Raw genomic sequence first — 8,884 nt, 5'->3', positions numbered from 1 at the left:
AAGCATCCTCCCGTTAGCATCCCAGAACTCTCAGTCTCCACATTGTTAGTAGCGGGACCATTCGGACCTGGGAGGTGCTTTCGTGCTTTCTTTCTCACTGAATTCCTGACATCCAGGCAGTTCCTGGGGTGCAGTAGTGGCTTCAGAGTGATGCGGAGCTTAGGGCGGTGCAGTGGGGTCTGTACACAGTACAGGGGTTGTGGGATTGAGTGTGCCCTTGTTGCATTTTGGCATGGGGCTGAGCACTGGGGCTACAGGCCTTGGGGTTGCGGAACCCACCCAAGGGCTAGGGGCTTGAGTGGCCAACACTCCCAACATGGGACTTGTCGGTACAAATCCTGAAGCCTTTAGCCTTGACGTAGATGCTATAGAATCTGCAGATTCATGTTCAGGGTCGGGGCTGCAGCCCCCTAAAGGCAAGAGACTCTGTTGCAGACCGTCCTATTCATTGGCGATTGTGATGGGGAGGGGCCTTTTTGGAAGCGTGGTTCACGCAGGTGGGAGGTTTAGGCCAATGAAATTTTAATTTGGGGGTTTGTTTTAGTTGTTTTTTTATGTTTTGTGGGGGGAGTGAGAGAGGACATACCCTAAGATGCTCACTCCTGGCTCAGTGCTCAGGAATCATTCCTGGCGGTGCTCTGGGATCTGGGATGCTGAAGCTTGATTGGGGCGAGGAGGGCAAGCATCTTGCCTGCTTTACTGTCTGTCTAATTCCAACGCTGATGTTTTTTCCAGATGAGGAATTTAGACTCATCTTCAGTTATGAAAAATCCTCTATGCTTCATCTCTTCCTGACTGGGCGATCCCTGGATACTGGCTCTTGGGGTGAGTATAGCAGGTCAAGGATTTAATTTTTCTTGCTCTTGCAGGAAGATGTTCTTATTGTCGCATTGGGGGGGGGGGAACTTTGCTCAGGGGTCACTCCTGGCTTGCTGGCAAGAAATTTACTTTGAAAGGGCCAGAGGTATGGTGCAGCAAGTAGGGTGCTTGCCTTGCATGCAGCTAACACAGATTTGATCAGCTGCATCCCAGCAAACCTCAGACATTCCAGGACAGATCCCTGAATGCAGAGCTAGGAGTACTCCTGACACTGTTGGTTCTGGCTCAGACACACACACACGGAATATCTGAGAGCAGAGATAGAAGTGTGCTCCTGCAGCATACAAAGCTGGGAAACAGGGTTTTAAGGACCCACTGTTTGACTCTTGAACTATTTTATGCTACAATTTGTCAGGGTACGTGGATTTATTTCCCTCTATTTGGATAGAGTTTACTGTTTGTCACTGCTGTATTTTGGGGTCACACACTACAGTACTCAGGCCTTATTCCTGCTCTGACCTCAGGGATCACAGCTGTCGGGGTCCCTCGACAATCGGGTGCCTGGCTAGAGCACTTGGTCAGCCAATTGCAAGCTGCTCATACCTGCTGTGTCATCACACAGTCCTCCAAGATAGGATATTTATTATAGGTAAAAGGTAGGCACAGCCAGGAGTGTTTCCTCAGCCCAGAGGTAGTAAAAAGCCCTATAGGTTGCTGTGTGGGGACTATGTGGTGTCTGGCCCTTTAAAACCCTGACCGGAAGTGTAGGTGAGGTCACAGAGCCCCGCCTTTCCCTGGGGTCTTTGTGGGCGGAGCAATCTCCACCCTGTTTGTTGCCTGGTGAGGAGCGGGGGTGGGGCGGGAAGGGGGCGGCCAGGGCGTGGGGGCGTCCCATAGGGCCAGTTTCCTCGCTGGCCTGGCCGCTGAGTGGTCCATCTGGGAGCTCTGAGCCTCCGCCGCCTGCCCAGCCCGGGATGCCCCCAGCGCACGCCTTTTCGAGAGGTTTGTCTCTCCCTTCCGTCTATCTTAGCGCATCACATCCAGGGAGGTTTTTATTTAGGAGGCGCGTGCGGGGGCGGGGGTGAGGGAATGGGGGGGGTCGGTGGTGCCTGGCAGGTGGGCTGACAAGTGAAGTGGAAGGTTCGGGAGCAAAAGTCGTTCGGAAAGGGTCGGGAACAACGGAAATCAGGACGACCAGAAGAGAGAGAGTTTTCTTTTCAGGTTTGTTTTTCATTGTGCGTCCTGGTAGCCCTGGCCGGGGTGGCCCCATGGGGTTGGGGGCACGAGACCCTCGCCCTCCCCTCCAACCCATCGCTCTGGCCCCCAACCGGAGAGGAACGTGTCGGAGCCCGAGGGAGCCCCAGCTTGCCCGCAAGTCTGAACACACTGCCTCATTCATTTCTTTCCACAAATTCTTAGTCATCTGTTGCGTTTCATTGCATAACTCAAACTGCAGATTCAGGTTTTGGCATTGCAGCCATTTGATTTGAGAGTGGAGTCACTGGGTGTGAGTCAGCTGGTAAAATTTGCACGTTGGGGACAGATATTCTGCTGGCAGGGGATCAAGGATGTGATTTTAATGGTGGATGACAGGGCACTGCAGAGAGGAAATCTAGAGCCTAATGCTTGGCGTAGAGGCCCTTCCTGAGCTTCCCTGGGTGGTGAAATCACTTCTAAAAACCGAAAGAAATTTCTATTTTTTCCTTTGAATAAAATGTTTATTTCTATTGCTTCCATTTGATCGAAACTGGTAATTGTTTGAAAACAACTAGTTTGGGCTTTGTGGGGGGAGCGATAGATCAGTGGGTGTATACTTGGTTTTTATGCGACCGGCCCGGGTTTTATTCCTGGCGTCCCTTTTGATCCCCTGAGGACCACCATGAGGAATTCCTCAGTGCAGAGACAGCAGTAACCCCTGTGCTTCACCAGGTGTGACCCAAAAAGCCAAAACTGAAAAAGAAAACCAGTTTGAGGGCACTAGTGTCAGCGCAGTGAGAAGGAGAAAGGTTTGCATCCATTTGCTCCCTTACAGACCCTCCAGGAGTGATCCCTGAGCACTGCCTGGTGTGTCTCTAAAGAAGACAAACTTCAAAATAAAAGGACCAAAAAAAGGATCGATCCTGAGGGCCATCCATTTTTGGTGAGATGTTTTCAATGGCCCCCGTGGCTCGTCGTGTCTGCAGGGATGCAGGGTTGCCTTCACTCCATGCATCAGGCGCTCCACACTGAGCTCCACACTGAGCTTGAACTGAACCCTGACTGGAATCTATTTTCTTTTCTCTTGGAATGGTGTGTCAGCTTTCTGCTATCACTGTCGCTGTCCTCCCATGGTTCATCGATTTGCTCGAGCTGGCCTAGTAAGGTCCCCCGTTGGAGACTTGGTTGTTATTGTGTGTGGCATGTCGAATACATCACGGGGAGCTTGCCAGGCTTTGCCGTGCGGGCGAGATACTCTCCGTAGCTTGCCGGGCTCTCCGAGAGGGGTGGAGGAATCGAACTCAGATCCGCCATGTTGGCTGCGTGCAAGGCAAACGCCCTACCTCGGTGCTCTCTCTCTAACGCTTTCTGCAAAGGGAGATATTTCCACTCGTGTCTGTTTATTGAGTTTACAAAAAAATAAAACACCGAACATATGGGGCTTTCCTAGTGCATTATTTATGAGGGACAAGATCAGTAAAAAGTGGCGGCCCCTGGTAGAAGGGGTACTCTGAAGGCCAGTTTTGTGGCAGGACACAAGCATCCTCCCGTTAGCATCCCAGAACTCTCAGTCTCCACATTGTTAGTAGCGGGACCATTCGGACCTGGGAGGTGCTTTCGTGCTTTCTTTCTCACTGTATTCCTGACATCCAGGCAGTTCCTGGGGTGCAGTAGTGGCTTCAGAGTGATGCGGAGCTTAGGGCGGTGCAGTGGGGTCTGTACACAGTACAGGGGTTGTGGGATTGAGTGTGCCCTTGTTGCATTTTGGCATGGGGCTGAGCACTGGGGCTACAGGCCTTGGGGTTGCGGAACCCACCCAAGGGCTAGGGGCTTGAGTGGCCAACACTCCCAACATGGGACTTGTCGGTACAAATCCTGAAGCCTTTAGCCTTGACGTAGATGCTATAGAATCTGCAGATTCATGTTCAGGGTCGGGGCTGCAGCCCCCTAAAGGCAAGAGACTCTGTTGCAGACCGTCCTATTCATTGGCGATTGTGATGGGGAGGGGCCTTTTTGGAAGCGTGGTTCACGCAGGTGGGAGGTTTAGGCCAATGAAATTTTAATTTGGGGGTTTGTTTTAGTTGTTTTTTTATGTTTTGTGGGGGGAGTGAGAGAGGACATACCCTAAGATGCTCACTCCTGGCTCAGTGCTCAGGAATCATTCCTGGCGGTGCTCTGGGATCTGGGATGCTGAAGCTTGATTGGGGCGAGGAGGGCAAGCATCTTGCCTGCTTTACTGTCTGTCTAATTCCAACGCTGATGTTTTTTCCAGATGAGGAATTTAGACTCATCTTCAGTTATGAAAAATCCTCTATGCTTCATCTCTTCCTGACTGGGCGATCCCTGGATACTGGCTCTTGGGGTGAGTATAGCAGGTCAAGGATTTAATTTTTCTTGCTCTTGCAGGAAGATGTTCTTATTGTCGCATTGGGGGGGGGGGGGAACTTTGCTCAGGGGTCACTCCTGGCTTGCTGGCAAGAAATTTACTTTGAAAGGGCCAGAGGTATGGTGCAGCAAGTAGGGTGCTTGCCTTGCATGCAGCTAACACAGATTTGATCAGCTGCATCCCAGCAAACCTCAGACATTCCAGGACAGATCCCTGAATGCAGAGCTAGGAGTACTCCTGACACTGTTGGTTCTGGCTCAGACACACACACACGGAATATCTGAGAGCAGAGATAGAAGTGTGCTCCTGCAGCATACAAAGCTGGGAAACAGGGTTTTAAGGACCCACTGTTTGACTCTTGAACTATTTTATGCTACAATTTGTCAGGGTACGTGGATTTATTTCCCTCTATTTGGATAGAGTTTACTGTTTGTCACTGCTGTATTTTGGGGTCACACACTACAGTACTCAGGCCTTATTCCTGCTCTGACCTCAGGGATCACAGCTGTCGGGGTCCCTCGACAATCGGGTGCCTGGCTAGAGCACTTGGTCAGCCAATTGCAAGCTGCTCATACCTGCTGTGTCATCACACAGTCCTCCAAGATAGGATATTTATTATAGGTAAAAGGTAGGCACAGCCAGGAGTGTTTCCTCAGCCCAGAGGTAGTAAAAAGCCCTATAGGTTGCTGTGTGGGGACTATGTGGTGTCTGGCCCTTTAAAACCCTGACCGGAAGTGTAGGTGAGGTCACAGAGCCCCGCCTTTCCCTGGGGTCTTTGTGGGCGGAGCAATCTCCACCCTGTTTGTTGCCTGGTGAGGAGCGGGGGTGGGGCGGGAAGGGGGCGGCCAGGGCGTGGGGGCGTCCCATAGGGCCAGTTTCCTCGCTGGCCTGGCCGCTGAGTGGTCCATCTGGGAGCTCTGAGCCTCCGCCGCCTGCCCAGCCCGGGATGCCCCCAGCGCCCGCCTTTTCGAGAGGTTTGTCTCTCCCTTCCGTCTATCTTAGCGCATCGCATCCAGGGAGGTTTTTATTTAGGAGGCGCGTGCGGGGGCGGGGGTGAGGGAATGGGGGGGTCGGTGGTGCCTGGCAGGTGGGCTGACAAGTGAAGTGGAAGGTTCGGGAGCAAAAGTCGTTCGGAAAGGGTCGGGAACAACGGAAATCAGGACGACCAGAAGAGAGAGAGTTTTCTTTTCAGGTTTGTTTTTCATTGTGCGTCCTGGTAGCCCTGGCCGGGGTGGCCCCATGGGGTCGGGGGCACGAGACCCTCGCCCTCCCCTCCAACCCATCGCTCTGGCCCCCAACCGGAGAGGAACGTGTCGGAGCCCGAGGGAGCCCCAGCTTGCCCGCAAGTCTGAACACACTGCCTCATTCATTTCTTTCCACAAATTCTTAGTCATCTGTTGCGTTTCATTGCATAACTCAAACTGCAGATTCAGGTTTTGGCATTGCAGCCATTTGATTTGAGAGTGGAGTCACTGGGTGTGAGTCAGCTGGTAAAATTTGCACGTTGGGGACAGGTATTCTGCTTGCAGGGGATCAAGGATGTGATTTTAATGGTGGATGACAGGGCACTGCAGAGAGGAAATCTAGAGCCTAATGCTTGGCGTAGAGGCCCTTCCTGAGCTTCCCTGGGTGGTGAAATCACTGCTCAATACCGAAAGAAATTTCTATTTTTTCCTTTGAATAAAATGTTTATTTCTATTGCTTCCATTTGATCGAAACTGGTAATTGTTTGAAAACAACTAGTTTGGGCTTTGTGGGGGGAGCGATAGATCAGTGGGTGTATACTTGGTTTTTATGCGACCGGCCCGGGTTTTATTCCTGGCGTCCCTTTTGGTCCCCTGAGGACCACCATGAGGAATTCCTCAGTGCAGAGACAGCAGTAACCCCTGTGCTTCACCAGGTGTGACCCAAAAAGCCAAAACTGAAAAAGAAAACCAGTTTGAGGGCACTAGTGTCAGCGCAGTGAGAAGGAGAAAGGTTTGCATCCATTTGCTCCCTTACAGACCCTCCAGGAGTGATCCCTGAGCACTGCCTGGTGTGTCTCTAAAGAAGACAAACTTCAAAATAAAAGGACCAAAAAAAGGATCGATCCTGAGGGCCATCCATTTTTGGTGAGATGTTTTCAATGGCCCCCGTGGCTCGTCGTGTCTGCAGGGATGCAGGGTTGCCTTCACTCCATGCATCAGGCGCTCCACACTGAGCTCCACTCTGAGCTTGAACTGAACCCTGACTGGAATCTATTTTCTTTTCTCTTGGAATGGTGTGTCAGCTTTCTGCTATCACTGTCGCTGTCCTCCCATGGTTCATCGATTTGCTCGAGCTGGCCTAGTAAGGTCCCCCGTTGGAGACTTGGTTGTTATTGTGTGTGGCATGTCGAATACATCACGGGGAGCTTGCCAGGCTTTGCCGTGCGGGCGAGATACTCTCCGTAGCTTGCCGGGCTCTCCGAGAGGGGTGGAGGAATCGAACTCAGATCCGCCATGTTGGCTGCGTGCAAGGCAAACGCCCTACCTCGGTGCTCTCTCTCTAACGCTTTCTGCAAAGGGAGATATTTCCACTCGTGTCTGTTTATTGAGTTTACAAAAAAATAAAACACCGAACATATGGGGCTTTCCTAGTGCATTATTTATGAGGGACAAGATCAGTAAAAAGTGGCGGCCCCTGGTAGAAGGGGTACTCTGAAGGCCAGTTTTGTGGCAGGACACAAACATCCTCCCGTTAGCATCCCAGAACTCTCAGTCTCCACATTGTTAGTAGCGGGACCATTCGGACCTGGGAGGTGCTTTCGTGCTTTCTTTCTCACTGAATTCCTGACATCCAGGCAGTTCCTGGGGTGCAGTAGTGGCTTCAGAGTGATGCGGAGCTTAGGGCGGTGCAGTGGGGTCTGTACACAGTACAGGGGTTGTGGGATTGAGTGTGCCCTTGTTGCATTTTGGCATGGGGCTGAGCACTGGGGCTACAGGCCTTGGGGTTGCGGAACCCACCCAAGGGCTAGGGGCTTGAGTGGCCAACACTCCCAACATGGGACTTGTCGGTACAAATCCTGAAGCCTTTAGCCTTGACGTAGATGCTATAGAATCTGCAGATTCATGTTCAGGGTCGGGGCTGCAGCCCCCTAAAGGCAAGAGACTCTGTTGCAGACCGTCCTATTCATTGGCGATTGTGATGGGGAGGGGCCTTTTTGGAAGCGTGGTTCACGCAGGTGGGAGGTTTAGGCCAATGAAATTTTAATTTGGGGGTTTGTTTTAGTTGTTTTTTTATGTTTTGTGGGGGGAGTGAGAGAGGACATACCCTAAGATGCTCACTCCTGGCTCAGTGCTCAGGAATCATTCCTGGCGGTGCTCTGGGATCTGGGATGCTGAAGCTTGATTGGGGCGAGGAGGGCAAGCATCTTGCCTGCTTTACTGTCTGTCTAATTCCAACGCTGATGTTTTTTCCAGATGAGGAATTTAGACTCATCTTCAGTTATGAAAAATCCTCTATGCTTCATCTCTTCCTGACTGGGCGATCCCTGGATACTGGCTCTTGGGGTGAGTATAGCAGGTCAAGGATTTAATTTTTCTTGCTCTTGCAGGAAGATGTTCTTATTGTCGCATTGGGGGGGGGGAACTTTGCTCAGGGGTCACTCCTGGCTTGCTGGCAAGAAATTTACTTTGAAAGGGCCAGAGGTATGGTGCAGCAAGTAGGGTGCTTGCCTTGCATGCAGCTAACACAGATTTGATCAGCTGCATCCCAGCAAACCTCAGACATTCCAGGACAGATCCCTGAATGCAGAGCTAGGAGTACTCCTGACACTGTTGGTTCTGGCTCAGACACACACACACGGAATATCTGAGAGCAGAGATAGAAGTGTGCTCCTGCAGCATACAAAGCTGGGAAACAGGGTTTTAAGGACCCACTGTTTGACTCTTGAACTATTTTATGCTACAATTTGTCAGGGTACGTGGATTTATTTCCCTCTATTTGGATAGAGTTTACTGTTTGTCACTGCTGTATTTTGGGGTCACACACTACAGTACTCAGGCCTTATTCCTGCTCTGACCTCAGGGATCACAGCTGTCGGGGTCCCTCGACAATCGGGTGCCTGGCTAGAGCACTTGGTCAGCCAATTGCAAGCTGCTCATACCTGCTGTGTCATCACACAGTCCTCCAAGATAGGATATTTATTATAGGTAAAAGGTAGGCACAGCCAGGAGTGTTTCCTCAGCCCAGAGGTAGTAAAAAGCCCTATAGGTTGCTGTGTGGGGACTATGTGGTGTCTGGCCCTTTAAAACCCTGACCGGAAGTGTAGGTGAGGTCACAGAGCCCCGCCTTTCCCTGGGGTCTTTGTGGGCGGAGCAATCTCCACCCTGTTTGTTGCCTGGTGAGGAGCGGGGGTGGGGCGGGAAGGGGGCGGCCAGGGCGTGGGGGCGTCCCATAGGGCCAGTTTCCTCGCTGGCCTGGCCGCTGAGTGGTCCATCTGGGAGCTCTGAGCCTCCGCCG

The sequence above is a fragment of the Sorex fumeus genome, unplaced genomic scaffold, assembly GCF_029834395.1.
Source record: "Sorex fumeus unplaced genomic scaffold, SorFum_2.1 ptg000260l, whole genome shotgun sequence".
In the NCBI taxonomy this organism is placed as follows: domain Eukaryota; kingdom Metazoa; phylum Chordata; class Mammalia; order Eulipotyphla; family Soricidae; genus Sorex; species Sorex fumeus.
This window is presented reverse-complemented; position numbering follows the sequence as displayed.